Consider the following 16,533-nt stretch of genomic DNA (forward strand, 5'->3'; position numbering starts at 1 on the left):
ATATAGGGGGATATTTAAGCCCCCCCCCAAAGGCCGCTCGGGCCTCACCGCCAGAGCTGGGGTGGGGGGGTGGGGGTCGAGGATGGGGGGGAATTGGCAGGCTTGGTGGCTGGCAGCCACTCAGTCTGCACCAACAGTGTCCAGGGATGGGGGGGAGGCTTACCTGTTGCTGCTGCTGCTTCCTCCTCCTCCTCCTCTGCCTGGAGCTCCCCCCCCGCGAGTATCGCGGGTCCCCTTTCTTGTCATCTTCTAAACACACCTTCCAGGAAGGACCAGAACCCTGTGATCCCCACTCCTATCCCTGCCACCCACTCCAGGATGATACCTAGGTTGGTGATATGATTTGAAGGCTGCTGAGAGATCCAGCAGAACCAACAGGGATGCACTCTGCCTGTTCAGTTCCTGGCATGTCATGTACCCAAGTGACCAAAGCATTTCAGCTCCAGCTCATGTAGAAAACCAAACTGAAAAGGATTAAGATAACTAGTCTCATCCATCAGTCTCTGAAGCTGAGAGTCTACACTTGCTCAAGGGCTTTGAACAGATGAAGGCTATCAGGCTCACTGGGTGACTTTGGACCAGTCATTCTCTCTGTCTATCTTAATTCACACAATCGTGATGAGTATAACTTTGGAGGAAGACACAGTGTTGTATTGCCACCATGAGCCAGGGCTGCCAAGAGGACAAGATTCTGGAGGCCCTTTGAGCGTGGCAAGCAATTTGATTTTCTTCTATATGTTTGGGTCTTGGCTGTGTAAAGTTTAAGCGTGATGTTAGTAGTAATGTATGGGTAGTACTCTTGAAGTACAATTTATAAATGTGCCACTGATAATGGCTGGCCCTGTCTGCTATAGATTGTGCCATTTTTTTAAAATGCTGAGAGCAGAGCCAACCCCATCCAGCAGGAAAAGTAGGCAGGGACTGAGGATTTCCTTAATCTCAGTTTCCTCATTCTTCTCTCAAGATCCTTAGAGGAAGGATGGGGTATAGTGTAATGTAATAATAATAGTAAAGAACAAGGGGCGGACCCGCGGTACTTGCAGGGGGGGAGCTCCAGGAGGAAGCAGCAGGAGGTGGAAAGTCCCCCCCATCCCGCCGGTTCCCCCCGTCTCCTCAACCCCCCTGCACCCCCAGGCTCGATTCCTCCCCCCAAGCGCTGGTTTCCCCCCTCTGTCGCCGCCGCTGCCGCCAAAGCGCTGCCGAGGGAGGGAGGGGCCCGCTCGGCCCGCGGGGGGGCGGGCCGGGTGTTGAGGGGAGGGTCGCTCTCCCGCTGCGCACACACACATACCCCAGCTACCTGAGCCGGGCAGCGCAGCCTCCGCCATGCCGGCGGCCCTCCGCCTCGGCTTGCCTCGCCCGCCGCCCCATCCAGCCGCGCAAGCGCCACCCACCTTGCCTCGCTCGCCGGGCCAGAGCGCCCCCTCTGGACAGGCTGTCTCACGCCGGGGCCCGCCGGATCGCAGCCGAGGAGGAGGAGGAGGGAGGAGGCTGGACCAGGGGGTGGTGCGATGGCAGCAAGGCCGCCCGCCCGGCCGCCTCCGAGGCGGCGGCAAGGTCGGCTACAGAGCGTTCCTGCGCATGCGCACGAACGCTCTTTCACTTTCGGGGGGGATTTAAACATCCCCCCTGAATTTTTTTTAAACTTTTTAAATTTTTGTGCACACATGGGGACTGGCCCACGTGTGCACAAACCTCCCCTGGCCCCCCAGCTGCCCCCGGAGCGCTGATTTAGCAATCCACACTCCGGGGGCAAGTTCGCTATTAGATATATAGATTTCATGAACCACAAAGCTGCACCTGTGGGGGGGTTTAAAATCAATGAGCCTCACCTCAATAAAAATGACAAGTTTACAAAAAGAATTGCCTTAGTGGATAAGACCAAATCTGTAAAGTCTGGCTGTGAGTTATCAAAGCTTCTAGAGCTATCAAACTAGAAGCCACAGAAGGTGGCTAACTCAGTGAACTTACTGGGCAATTGTAAGCAGAGTTTTATGCTTTTAAAGATATTGACGTCTGTGGGCTTAGAATGCTATAGCCCTGAGTAGGATAGCACTGTAACTGTCTGAACTGGAACTAAACTAAGAATACTAATGAACATGAATCAGAATATAATCGAAATTATCCATGGTTCAGTTCTCTTCAAAATTTGGTGACAACAGTATATAGATATGTTCTTCCATTACATTTTAAAGTAAACATCTTTGCTTTTTTCTCTTCTGGAAAACCTATTACTGACCCCGGTCACATGGAGAATTTGCCGTGCGAAAGGCATGAATGTCGGGCGGATTTTCGGGGGGCGATCACACCGCAACATCTGGGAAGTGTAGTGCACCCATGGCCAACCGGTGGTGTCCCGCCGAAGATGCAGAGTTAAAAAGTACCAAGGAAAGTTCACTAGTATCCCGAAAACGTGTGGCACAGGTGGGTGTCTGATCGCGGGAGCACTAGTATCCTGTGGCATCCGGCGCCTGTCCATGTCCTGTCGCAAACCGGATGTTTTTTGTAAGCGCATGTGCACAAACACGAAACTGATAGCAATGCTGCTTCGCAAAACACTTTGTGATCGGGCTGCGCCGCTTCTTTGCCATGCTGCAGCATCGCCGTGTGATTGCCAGCTAACAGCCTAAGCACGGACACTTGGGGGACTGTGTGATCAGGCTACCGTGCTTTATTTTGCTCCGGGGCAAACAGCCACGCCTCCCCCCCCCGCGTTATCTGGCCCATATGACTGGGGCCACTGTTTATAGTTAAGAGCTGATTTGACAAACATCTGCAACACAGAAAATCTCCAAAGCAAAGTTGCTCCTTCTTCTGCCCCTCAAACTATACACACACTCACTTGACTACTTGACCTATCTTCGAGCCGTTTGGAAAGCAGCATTTTCATTCCTAGTGTCTTGGAATTAGTTTTCATGTTCAGTCAGTTTGAGAATTGAAATGTCTCAATCTGCAATAGGCTGAAACAGAACAGGTTGCCATTTTCTGTTGAAACAAGTAAAATACTGAATTGCTTGAACATTTGAAAAGAAAAAGGAGAAAGATGAGATTTTTGTTTTTAAAATGTCAGTTTGTGCTTTCACTGTATTATAGTTCACTAGAAAGGCATCATAATAAAAGAGCATTGCTATAATCCAGAGTACATAACCTGTATTTTTCTGATCCCCCCCCCAATAAAAAATACAAATATCTTTTAGCCCTCTTGGAATGGCAAAGTAAAAACAAAGGTGTGTAGTTCAGCACGTGTTTACACAATTAAGTATTTATTTATTTATATTTTATTTATTTATAAATTCAATTTATAGCCCGCCCTCCCCGCAACGCGGGCTCAGGGCGGCTCACAGTCAGGCATAAGTAGTAGTCACCGTGTGCAATGGCATCTGAGCACCCATTAACATCTGGATTGGCACAGGGTATCTTTTATCTGATATTAAATCAGAGTCATTATAAACTCAATAGTGAGTTTATTTATTTATTTAAAACATTTTTATGCCGCCTTATCACCCGAGCAGGATCCCAGAAGGGGTGCACATAAATACATTAAAATATTTAAACAATTCAAAATAACTTTTAAAGTTATAAAATAATTAAATAAAAACACAAACTTGCAGAAATTAAGACTCCTTTCTGAAAGGAGGTCAGAAGGGTTTATTCGTTTAAAATGGAGAAGGCATGATTAGGCCACAGTTAACCATGTTCTGACAACATCCAAGTTAGACTACAGCAGTATACTGTATGTAGGGTGCCTTTGAAGAGTATAAGAGTGACTCTGTGTTTCCCTGGTTTCAGAGGTTAGATAATGACTGGTAACCCCAAGGATACTGGGTTTTCTTATGTTGGTGGCCTGTTTATGAAGTGCACCCCCAGTATGAGGCCAAATCTGCCTTCTGTTTTTGCATGAGCTCTTGTGTGAATAGAGCAGGAGCTTTGGACAAGGGTGTCGTGGGATTATTGTTTCCCTCTTTTTGCTTCAGAATCTCATTGCTTTTCCCCAACACTCAGAAACAGTTTTATAGAAGTAACAAGGGCTCCAGTGAGCAGTAGCATACCTAGCCTATTTAATGCTCAAGGCAGATAATTTTTAACACCCCCTTCCCCTTTTTTTTGCCGTCAAGTCACAGCTGATTTATGGCAACCCCGTAGGGCTTTCAAGGCAAGAGACGTTTGGAGGCAGTTTGCCATTGCCTGCCTCCGCATCGGCTCTGCTTAGCTTCTGAGATCTGATGAGATCAGGCTAGGCTGGGGCCAGGGCCAGGGCCAGGGCCAGGTCAGGGCCCCTCCTCTATATGACAAAAAAAATTTCGAGTAATACTCATGAAACAAAATGAATAGTAATAATGGCCAGAAAAGAAACACAGACAGGGAAAATTTTCTTTTATCTAACTTTGTAACTGCGGTGGCTCAAGTGGTTAAGACGCTGAACGGCAGGCTGTGGAAGGTCAGTAGTTCAGCAGTTCAAGACCCGAGTTGCTGCATGACGGAGTGAGCTCCCGTCTCTAGTTCCAGCTCCTGCCAACCGAGCAGTTCGAAAGCAAGAAATTGCAGGTAGATAAATAGGTACCACTTTGGTGGGAAGGTAACAGCGTTCCGTGTGCGTTGGTGTTTAGTCATGCCGGCCACATGACCACGGAAACGTCTTCAGACAGCGCTGGCTCTTCGGCTTGGAAACTAAGATGAGCACCGCAACCCTAGAGTCGGACTTGACTGGCTTTCGAGCAAGGGAACCTCTACCTTTACCTTTATGTATAAATACAAAAGAAAAACTTGAATTCCAACACACTATTCCATCACAAGAACCAGCGTGGTGTAGTGGTTAAAGTGTCAGACTAGGATCTGGGTAATCCAGGTTCAAGTCACCACAGTTGCCTTGGAAGCTTGCTGCGTGACCTTGGGCCAGTCACATTACTCTCAGCCTAGCCCTGACAAGGCATTTTGGAGAGCTAGGAGCCGGCCTTTATACTAACATTTACGATCACTAGCCAAAGCATCACAAAATAGTGATCAGAAGCTTCACCAGACTGGATGTTAAGAAGCAAATTAGGTGGACAAGTTATCCTTGTGCCAATTGAAGACACATCTCAGTAAGAGAGGACAATAGTTCTAGAGGAGCTGGAGATAGATTTGCTCTTAGAATTACTTGTGTCTCACGAAGGACACCTAACTTACACTTTGAGAGCTATGGCACTATAAATTTTATATTATCAAGTTTGTGCTGTCATAAAGAATTATATGCATCTATAAAAGTGGATGCCTTAGTATGATTTCTATGAAAAATAAAATAGAACAAAAGAGGCTCTTTCCACATGGAGGCTTTGCTTTGCCTTGGCTTCCTTTGAGCGGCATTGTTGTGGGGAGCATCCGGGTGACATTGTCCTGTACTCTTCCTGTTCTCATGCCCCTTCCTGTGCTAAACCTGGATTGATATTTTAGGCTTATTCTGGGGGGGGGGGAATTAGGAAGAACCACTAGAATATAATAAGTAACACAAACAGCTGGGGCAGAGTTCAAAGGGTTTCTCACCTTTTTTGGGATGTGTGATGTATGATGAAAGATTTTTTTTTTATGAAAGACTTTTTTTTCTTGTTTTATAAACTTGCCATAATTCTTTTACTTTAGTGAAGCTTGTTGATCGGTTAAGTTTCATCACAAGAATTGTTGAGTAAGAATCCTGACATTTAGGTTCTCTTGTATTCATGTCTTGAGGGCTGACTCCTTTTAAGAAAGACATAAAACAAAATTTCAACTGGAAAGCATAGCATAAAATTTAACACAGTGTGCCATACCATACAAAAAAAATGAGACTCCCCCCCCCCTCCCTGGTTAGGAAAGGGTAATTACACTGACTGTCATATGTTCGGCTGTATACCAGATTTCCAAACAAACATCTAATTTGTATGAATTAACCGATTTACATGCAAAAATGCATTGGAAAAATTTGTTGAATGGGGAAAAACCCAACCCTAGCTCTTACTGACCAGAACATGGGAAGTATATGCCTTTCTCCAGAAAAACTTGGGGACTGCAGTCTTACAGAAGACTGCAAAGAATTTTCTGTAAGAAAACTTTTTCATGGCAGTATAATTTCTAGGATTCATTAGTCAGGCCACAACATTTCAGAGTGTGCATGCAAAATACCAGAGTAATTAATAGATGAAAAGTAGGCTTTGTATGACACAGCTAAGGGAGGGGGACACACCTTCCCTGTCCTTTTTAAAAAAATATTTTTTATTTTATTAAAAGATAAGTCAAGTATACATAAATAAACCCATTATGTCTCAACATTACTGTATAAACATTAATACAAACTGTGAGTGCAGATACATATACCACAATGCCGTCTATTAATTTGTCAGCAGGATCTTCGTATTACCATATCGTTATCACTTTCTTGTGATTTTCCAATTCTTCTAAGATTGCTATAATAGTAACGCTTTCCTATTGTATGAAAATGCAATACCTATTTACTCATAATGCGTCCATGCTCCTGATTGGTAAATATGTTGCAGAGAATGCTGGAAAACAGCTGCTCCCCTGTAACTTATAGTGGTAGCCCAGGATCGTTTGTCTCACTTGGGAACTGGATCTGACAACTTTGTTAGCATGAGTTAAATCTTGAAATGCTGAAGCAGTTTTGTATCTTGGAGGTAAGAAGCTGTGTGGCAATGCAGTATGTCCATTTATGACACCTAAATACAAAACAATATTGCTTCTGGGATGCAGAGTCAAGCATGTTTAGAAGTTATCATCTCACTAACATTTACATTTTGCTTTTCACAATCCTGAGACCCTATTAGTCCTAGGGGACCTACATTCTCATTAGTTGTTTGGGAGAATTACAGTTGCTCAGTCACTTTATTAAATGTCATGTGTGTTTGTTTGTTTGTTCGTCTGATTGCTCAAAATCTAGTAAAAAGAATTGTCACTAGCGAGCATAAAAAGAGCCCTGCAAGGTCAGACCAATGATCTCTCTCTCTCTCTCTCTCTCTCTCTCTCTCTCTCTCTCTCTCTCTCTCTCTCTCTCTCTCTCTCTCTCTCATAGAGAGGGAGGGGGAGAGAGAGAGATAGAGAGAGAGAGAGAGAAAGAAAGAAAGAAAGAAAGAAAGAAAGAAAGAAAGAAAGAAAGAAAGAAAGAAAGAAAGAAAGAGGGAGAGCCGTCACCCCATCCATGGAGCCAGTATCTGTAGTTTATGAGATATTTAAAACCATGGGGGTATAAGTGCTGTGTGAAAGTAGAGTACATACATTTGCCTGTAAACTTGTTTGTAGAATTTAACCTAGTCTTTAACCCCTGTTTTTATATTGTATCATTTTCTTTGCACTACTGGGTGTACATTTAGCAAGAATTTCACACAGAATACTGCAGAAACTTGGTTTTATTCAGATCTGATCCATGAGATTGCTCTGTTTAAAGCCATTATTTTTATTTATTTATTTATTTAGGCAATGTTTATGTTGTCTCTTCAGCTATTGCTCAAGGCTGCTTACAAGTAAAATACTACCATAAAATCACCATAAAGCATCACTATAAAAACAAAACAAGCTATTAAAAACAAGTCAGGGGCATAACAACAATATAAAGTATCCATAAATCAGGCTCAGACCAGAAGCAGAGCTAAAAAAGAGGTAAAAAGACAAGTTCATTCTTGGATGCTTCTTCTTTCCTCATTGTAGTTCCCTGTCATCCTTTAAGGGGCACCAGTGCAAGTTGTGGCCCACTTTGGCTTTCACTGCAGGTGGTACAAAAGAAGGCCCGTCTCCAGCAATAGCCAACAAAATGCCCCTGGGAAACACTCAACCTGGGCATGAGAGAGGAAGAGAACCCATCTCTTGTTCCATTCATGCTGTTTTGGGGTGATTAAAAGCCTTTGATAGACCTATCCACCATTAAATGGCACTGTTGGAGTATGACTGATGTGGAAAAAGTGCCCCATAGTCTCAGGGCCGTTGTCTCATGGGAGAAGATATCCCGAGATGTACTGCCCCATAGTCATGCCCCCAAACACTCCTCTTTTACACAAAAGGACATGATAGTATTGGATGCGAAGAGGCACAGCAGGGGCCAATAAAACTGGATCTGCATTAGACCTGTACCTGAGCCCTGAAACGCAGCTCAAGGCAGAAGTGCCGCAATAGCTACCCTGCTGAATGCTGCTGTTGTCACTTCTGCTGTCTTCAACATGCATCCCTCCAGGTGCAGACAAGCTGGCAGCCATATTTCATAGAGTCAGTATGGAGTGGAGCAGCCAGCAGCCTTCTGATCAGACTTTCCTGCAAGTCCAGTTCCCAAAGCAGACACTTGCTCAGTATTTTGTTTGTTTCTATTTCTCCCCCTCTAATGATATTCATAGAGGTGTTCTCTTATTGTACATTGATATCTGCGTACATAGAAGCAGCTGATTGATGGTACATGACAAAGCAGCGCAGCAGAGTGTCACAATATCACAGCGAGTTGTGTTGATTTAAATTAAAGGCTGGAAGCATCTTGAATAGAACCGATCAGTTAATCTGCAGGGTGTGTGTGCGTGTGTGTGTATGCGTGCATGTTGTTGTGCTCAAAACCTTTCTGCTTACCTGAGGCATGACTTATTCATAAGTGTTCTTCTTTCTATTTGCATAGTGCAAAGTCAGCTGAAAGTTACCCATTTTAATCTTCTCCAGTAATTAAAAAAAGGTATAAAGTTTGCTATGTCTTTTGGAAGGATGGATGTGTACTTTTGGCTGAGTTACAGCATTGGTTAGTTGGAGGAGGGTGGGGGTGGGAGGAAGAAGTGATCTGAAAGGTGAAAAACTGGTGCCTAGGGGGAGAGAAAGGAGGACCAGAAAGAGATTCTGGATGTTGTGGAACATGCATTGTAAGTTGGCTGTTTACATAAGCAAAATGCCCATATTTAAAGCATACCTTATAGTTTATATTTAGTGTTCTTTGGAACCAGTTGTGGCTAAGTGGGCTCTGCACCTCATGTTTATTGACTAACAAGCAACATAACAGATCCTCAGTAAACTGCAGCATCTGAATTTAGTAATGCCTGGCGCTTTTCCACCTATGGGAGCTGGGGGAGGCCAAGCTGCTGTACAATTCTTCTTATCAGGACAAAGTTCTGAGTGGTCATTTATCACCCTTATCCAGCCAAAAGCTAATTAAAACTGTGGCCTCAAGGAGTGGGTTTTTAATGAGGCATTTAGTCCCAAATAGAAAACCATTCGAAATAAATCCCTTACTAAAGGAACACTAGGCTAAATGCAATTTTTCCAAACAGGTTTAGCATATAGTAAAAGGAGAAGTCAGTTTGGACTCCAGAGAGGACTTGGCTGAGAGGTTCCCTTTTTGTTTTTTGTGGAGTTTTTTGGTGGGAGTGTGATAGAAACTCATTAAGGATTAACTTGCCTCTGAATTAAGTCTTAATGAGTTTCTGTCCTTCCTCTGAGCAGCCTTAAAGCTGTCTTTATTGCTAGATAAATGTATATGGCGAATGAGATAGTATGACCAGGGCCGTCCTGCAGGCTGGTCCAACCACTAGGCAAACCTAGGCGATCGCCTAGGGTGCCAGATTTTGAGAGGAGCTCAAAAAGTGAGAGGAGCCTCCATGTGAAGGACAGAAACTCATTAAGACTTCTCCACCTAGGGGAGTGTTTTGAGCATATGGTCCTTTGTGTGTATGTGTGTGTGTGTGTGTGTATACAACATAGAGCAGGCATCTAAAAAGGCAGCTGTTGTCTGAGTGGCATGTTTGTTGATTGAAAATGAATTGAAATGGAACGTCTGTCATTCTTCAAACATACTTGGGCTCCTGGCTTCTTAATGTCCTTTCTGGAAATTTCTAAGTTGGACGATCTCAACTGTGATCCAGGGGCTGGCAATGAACACTGCAAGTTCGGACACTGAAAGGAAAAATCCTGTGGAGAGATCAATAAACGTAATAGTTCATCGCATAAACTTATCTGTTTTAAAATATGACCTGCCATCTAGGTCCATAACAGATTTGGCTGAAGAATTACCAAAGAATACAAACGTGCTGTTCTGGAAATTGTAAAAATCCAGGAAATGCAATGCCTCCATCTGACCAAGTACAGCAATCCCTAAGAAGCAGTATGGAAATATACATGAATCATTCCCAGAAAGACATGACACGTGTGCAAAAACAACTATGAAAAAACCAATGGCATTTTCCAAGGCATTCTCTGTTAATTCTGTAATTGTTGCATTTTGACTTGAGGAGGTGGGGGAATGAGAGGGCCACCCAGCAATCTCTAATGCTGAGCTACGTTCTTATCTAAGTAAACTCATAAAGTTCTAATGAACTGCCTCAAGAAGCCAAACTGTTGGTGCATCGAGCTCAGTGTTTATTTACATCGATTGGCAGCAGCAAAATATGTGGTCTAGCCGTGAACCCTGTCCAACCCCCTGAAATGAATTCAGTCGTTTTAGGTGATTGATAACACCAAGGTTGTGATCTGAGGGCTCTGAGATATGCAGTGGTGGTGAACTATCGACATATCTCAAAGGAAATAGTCTGTGGCTGAGTTAGTGTAGAGCCCCATTTGGACAACATCCAGACTCTCTTCCACTCCAGATCTTTCTTTGTACTATTTACTGCACTATAGTTGTGTTTGAGGTTTAGTTAGAGGGATGAGAGGTAAGCCTTAATGAGTTTCTCTCGAAGATGCATCAGGAAAATGAACGTCATTGCATCTCCTTTCTCTCCTCACTATGCTCTTCCTTTCTTCCTCCGCCTACCTGTCATCTGAGCAATCATACAGTCAACACAGATTTTCCCTTTTACAATAAACAAACGCTTGCAGAGAACTGAATGCATTTGTTAAGAGTGGTGGAGCATCAGTTCCACTGACAGTTTAGCTTCATAGCTAGTCAGGGGTCCCACTATAACTGAGCGATGAAGTTGTTCTGCAGAATGAATGTCTGAGCTGTGCCCACAACCTTCTCAGTCTTCAAAATTCCTGCTTTATCTGATGAGGAAACTGGACCAAGCTGCAGGGCTGAGCTAGAACTGTTGGCTAATTCACATAACCCAAATGGATGCTTTGCGAATGTATTCCCGTTCAACCAGACATGCCATAGTTGTGTGATCACATGATCATTCTTATGTTTACCACACTCCTCACTAACCTGTTTTCAACAAGTATTTGAAGTGACTCTGGTAAGCATGATGGCAGGATGAAAAAGATGGGTAAATGATGTGCAAAACATACGCATGGTGGCTAGGGGAACATGATAATATACCACACAGAAGGATAAAAGTGAAGACTTTTGTGGATATTGCTGGAACATATTCATAAAAATCTATAAATGGTAAACAGCTGCAGAAAAACAAGTTTAGCCAGAATTTCCATCCTCAAATGTTGAGAAGCCACTGGCTTCTCCCCAGAAAACTTAGATTATGTAAATACTCAGGTTTTTAATTTTACAAAAATCTTATTTGATGCTGTTGTTTCCCCCAGGAAACAGATGGTAGTATTGTTTTTCCCCCTCCCTCTTCAGCATCTCTTTTTCTGGAGGTTGTTTCTGCTGCTTCTCGCCTGGATTGGTCACAAGAGTGACCCCACCCAATCAGAGATCAAACAGTGAATGGGATGGTATTGTAATGCTGCACAGTCAAACAGATTTGGCTGCATGGTGTCATGCAACTAAGGGTAGCATTGTCAAATATTTTTTGGAAAAAAACACTAGATTCATCTGAGTTCTACCGAAAGCAAGAACAAAACACCCCCTTCCCCAATTAGATTTCAGTCCAGGAGCACCTTAGAGTCAGTGAGATTTTTTGGGATATAAGTTTTGAGAGTCAAAGCTCACTTTGTCAGAGAGAACTTTGATTCTCAAAAGCTTATACTTTTGTCTGTGTTGCTACTGGACTTGAATCTAATGGTTCTACTGCAGACAAACACGGCTACCCTCTGAAGCCAGATTTAGGAACTGACTTCAGGCCATTCTTAACAGAATTTCACATGACATTTGAGAAAACAGCCAGACCTGGTTGTACCTGCCTTTTCTTTCATCTCTGGAGGTTTTTTGAATCCCCGTAAAGGCATTTGTGGAAAGTTTGCTCCTGAAGGATTAAAGGCGCTACCTTGGAGCATAAGGCCCCTGCAGTCAACTCTTATGTAGTATTTTCCATGCACGCTAGTTCCCACCAGCCCATGTTGTTGACAAGTTATGGCACTGGATCCCAGCAGGCCCTGAAGCTTTACATGGTGAACCTCCCCTTTTAGAAGCGTCAGCGGCACATAAAATCGACACTTCCCTGTTTGCTCTGCATAAACATCAGGCTTTGCTTTCCTATTTTTAACTGTTCTTTTAAATTTTAAGTAAATCAATTAAAAAAAATACATGGTGAACCTGGAGATGAATATAGGGCCTGTCTTAATCCACCTATGCTTGATCTGGAGCTTTAAAAACTCTACTCTGCAGTGGATCTATACCTGGACCACAATGTCAATATTTCTAAATAAAACATTTTAAAAGTACATGCAGTGCAAAAGATTTTTTAAAGTACCCACAGATCTACCTGATTGTGTTCCCACAAAGATACCAACATTGCACCCTATGAATTAATGACCTCCAAGGCAATGCTCACTCCAAGTGGTGGAGTCTTGTGAGCAAAAATTCTACTTTGTGAGCTACTGGCATTAAAATTGTGAGCAAGCGATTTGGCTGCTGGATAAATTAGTGTGCTCTGGAGCCATCCTTCCTGAGCGAAGACAAAAATGTGTGAGCCAGAGGCTAAAAAACTGTGTGCTAGCTCACACTAACTCAGCTTAGAGGGAACACTGCTCCACGCTGTCCTATTGTTAACAGCCTTGCTTAGGTCTTGCAAACTGAATATCACCCTTACTACTCTAATATTAGATTAGAGAAAGGTATGTGAAATTTCACAGGTGGGACAGGAAGAATCCACTCCTCTGCTCCTATCTCGTCTATGCAGCAACTGTCCCCTCACATATTGAATTGAGCCTCTTTATTTCCCCCTCTGGTACTAGCTGTCTCTTTCCCCTCAATCCCTCTGGTTTTCTTCCCTCTGCAACCCCTTTTCTGGCTCTCCCTTCCTTCAGCACAGCCATTTACTTTCTCCCAATACCAATCAATGGTAGCTATTGAACTATGTGGAGAAAAAGACTTAGTGGATTCGGTGGTGCATGTGGGATGAGGCCAAACCTGCTCCTCTGCTCCATTGAGTCATCTAAAGTGTGATGCAACATTAGTACCTGAGTTCTGTAGCAAGAGATTATTAAAAAGGCTTTCTTAAAAAGAATATTTTCCAGAGCCTACTAAAGACATCTACAGCTGGATTCTGGCAAGCTTCTTTCAGGAGAACAAAAGTCTAGCCTTCCATGCGCAGAGAAGGGTCAGGTTTGTTTAAAAACCTCTAGTTAATTAGCCAGCAAGTTATCTTTCTCAGACGCTCAAGCTTGAGTTTTTCCAAAGCACTTGTGGCCATCTATTGTAGTCTGATTTATAAGAGGTTCTGAAGGAGTCAATAAATGTGTAGACGTTTAATAAATTGCCATGGCTTGGGTTTTCTTTTGTTTTTTTTGTCAAAAGCCTCGAAAGCCCTACAAAGATGCTTTTAACCATAGTTTATAGCCCTAAGTGAATGCCTTTCTGTTGATAAGCTTGATGTTAATTTTTGGTTGGGATCTGAGCAATTGTTTTAAAGATTTAAAGATCATGCTAAGGTTTATGGATGACTGAGGAGACTGGGACAAGGGGATTGGCGGTGTATGTATTTGCAATGGGTTTGATTGAGATGAGGCCTACCGTCTGGGGATTTTGTTGTTGTTCATTTGCACAGTCAAGTCTGACTCTATGGACCACATCACGCCAGGCCCCCCTGTCTACTGTTGTGCTCTGGAGTTTGCTCAATTTCATGTTCATTGTATCGATAACACTGTCTAACCATCTCATCCTTTGCCATCCCCTCTTTATTTTCCCTTCAGTCTTTCCCAGCATCAGGGTCTTCTCCAGTGAGTGCCCCCTTTTCATTTGGTGGCCAAAGTATTTGAGCTTTAGCTTCAGTTTCTGGCCTTCCAAGGAACAGTCAGGGTTGATTTCTCTTAGGATTGGCTGATTCGATCTCCTTACAATCCAAGAGACTCTCAAGAGTCTTCTCCAGCACCATAATTCAAAATAATGTATTCTTTGGCACTCGGCCTGGGGATTTACAGAATGTTTTAAAGCCATTGATTGCTACAGTCCCTGGTGGGTTGTCTGTTCTGTACCCAGCTAAGGATTCCAAACCAGTAAAAAAGAAAACAAAAACCCACCTATTGTAAATTCCACCATCTGAGTTCAAGCTACTTAGAAAGCCTCTTCCTGGCCCTTATGGCATCTAGAACACTTTTAATAACCTCCTTCTTTAAGGAGCAAAAGGAATCCAATATGAAGAGAGAACCTCATAAATGTAGCTCAAGCATAGTGCAGATAGGCAAAAGGTTAAGTCATAGTACAATACTTGGAAAGTAAATGCTGTTTTATTAAAAAAACAAATCAGAAATGTACCCATCCAGCTCTTTCCCAGTTCAGGATTCACACATAAGTTTTTTATGGACCAGAACTAACAGCTGGAGATTTTAGATGACATTACTGTGTGGTTTCTTCAATATAGTAAAAATATATCTGTGGTTCTACCTTGTTATGGAATGTCATCATTTTATCTATATATCTAATTCTCAAAAGTCCCCTATTTACAGATAACTAAATCTGCAGATAGGGGGCATACTTAGCATTTGTTTTTCTGCAAACTTGGGTGACCCCCTAGGTTTGCAGAAAAATCTGAAAAAAATACATTGGGGGGTTTAAATTCCCCCCAAAATAAAAAAGTGTTGTCTGTGCATGCGCAGACAATGCAACTTACCTTTGAGGGCCTGGCTGCTGCTGCTCCTGTGGAGCCAATCAGGAGAATGGTCTCCTGTGTTCTGCTCATGGGGGGCAGCCCAGGTGGATCTGTTTGCCTCTTCCTTCAACTGGGGGTTCTGCTCACTCGCAGGGGCAGATACCCATTCCTTAGAGGATGCCTTTCAGCTGACACAGCAAAAGAACTCTGTTGTACACCTTTCCCCTGATCCCCCCTCACCAAGATTCAGGAAGACAAGTCCAGTTGCATTCTGATTGCACCGTTTTGGCCCAAAAGATACCACTGTGGCTTCTATCTTGAGGCCACTATCTTACCTCTTCTCATGGTGCCAGACTGCTCCATATAGGGCCTCTCCTGCACCATGATGTTCAGTCCCTGCACATAACAGCCTGGTTGATACATGATCACTAGAGTGGTCGGATAGAATGGTGCAGGTAACTGTCCTCTAGGTGCCCCTCGTCAAGTAATCTTATGCTGCAAAATGGTCCGGGTTTTCATCCTGGGCAGCTGCCCACAGCCTCCACCCTGAATCCTGCCAGCTGAATTATAGTTCTGACTACCTGCTGCACCCAAAAGATAGTGGCCTGGCTGTTACCTCAATCAAAGTCCATCTGTTGGCCATTTCAGTCTTCCACGACCCCGTTGTGAGGTTTTCTGGTTTCTTGGGCCCCCTTTCCAAAACATTCATCAAGGGTTCGTTTAACTTACACCCTGCTGCACCACCTCCCATTCACCAGTGGACTCTTTTGTTGGTGCTCTCTGCATTAATGTTTAAGTCCTTTGAGTCCCTTGCCACATGAGACTTGTTCTTCCTCCCCTATTAGGTTGCCTTCCTTCTTGCAATTTCCTCTGCCCAAAGGGTAGGAGGACTCTGAACTCTGCAGTCTTCCCCATCCGTTACCAGGTTTCACCTGAAGGGAGGGGGCTGACCATGCACAAGGGAGGGGGCTGACAGTCCCATAGGGGTCGCACAGAAGATCACTCAATGAATAACAGTTATAGGTAAGTGCAGCCTTGTTTACTGTCTATTCAGACTGGCAGCAGCTCTCCAGGATCTTAGGTAAAGGTCTTTCTCTTCACCTAGTACCAGATTCTTTACCTGGAGATGCTGGGGATTGAACCTGGGGCCTGCTGCATGCCAAGCAGATCTTCTTCCACTGAGCTCCTCCTCTTGCCCACGCTAGTGCCTCCCTCCCCCCTACAAGCTTTCAGTACCAGGGTTGGCCAGTGCACCAGTCAGAAAGAACACTCTTTGTTAAATATTATCACAAATGTTAAATTATAATTTTACTCAAACAGCAGATTAGTATACTATAATCATTAACAGTTTTGATACTTAAATCAATTAAAAACACAAACTAATGAACCGTTATTGTAAAATAATGGAATTCATTTTTAAATGTCATGAATAGGGGGGCATCTTTGCTGTTTGGAGGTGCCAGCACTTAAAAGGAGATGGCCTGCCAGGAAAAGCCTTTGTTATGGTTCTAGCTTCCCCCCAACGGCCGCACATCAAGAAGACAAACAGTCAACATTTTTGCCTTGGCTAACAAGTGATACCTTAATTAAATTTTAAAAGGAAGTTGCTCCCTGTGTAGTGCCATTGTCAACTTTATGAAACGTATGCCTGTTACATTATTATCCCTGTTTCCTGTAAAGAATTAGGGGA

The sequence above is a fragment of the Gekko japonicus genome, unplaced genomic scaffold (assembly GCF_001447785.1).
Source record: "Gekko japonicus isolate JY-2015 unplaced genomic scaffold, Gekko_japonicus_V1.1 scaffold12, whole genome shotgun sequence".
In the NCBI taxonomy this organism is placed as follows: Eukaryota; Metazoa; Chordata; class Lepidosauria; order Squamata; family Gekkonidae; genus Gekko; species Gekko japonicus.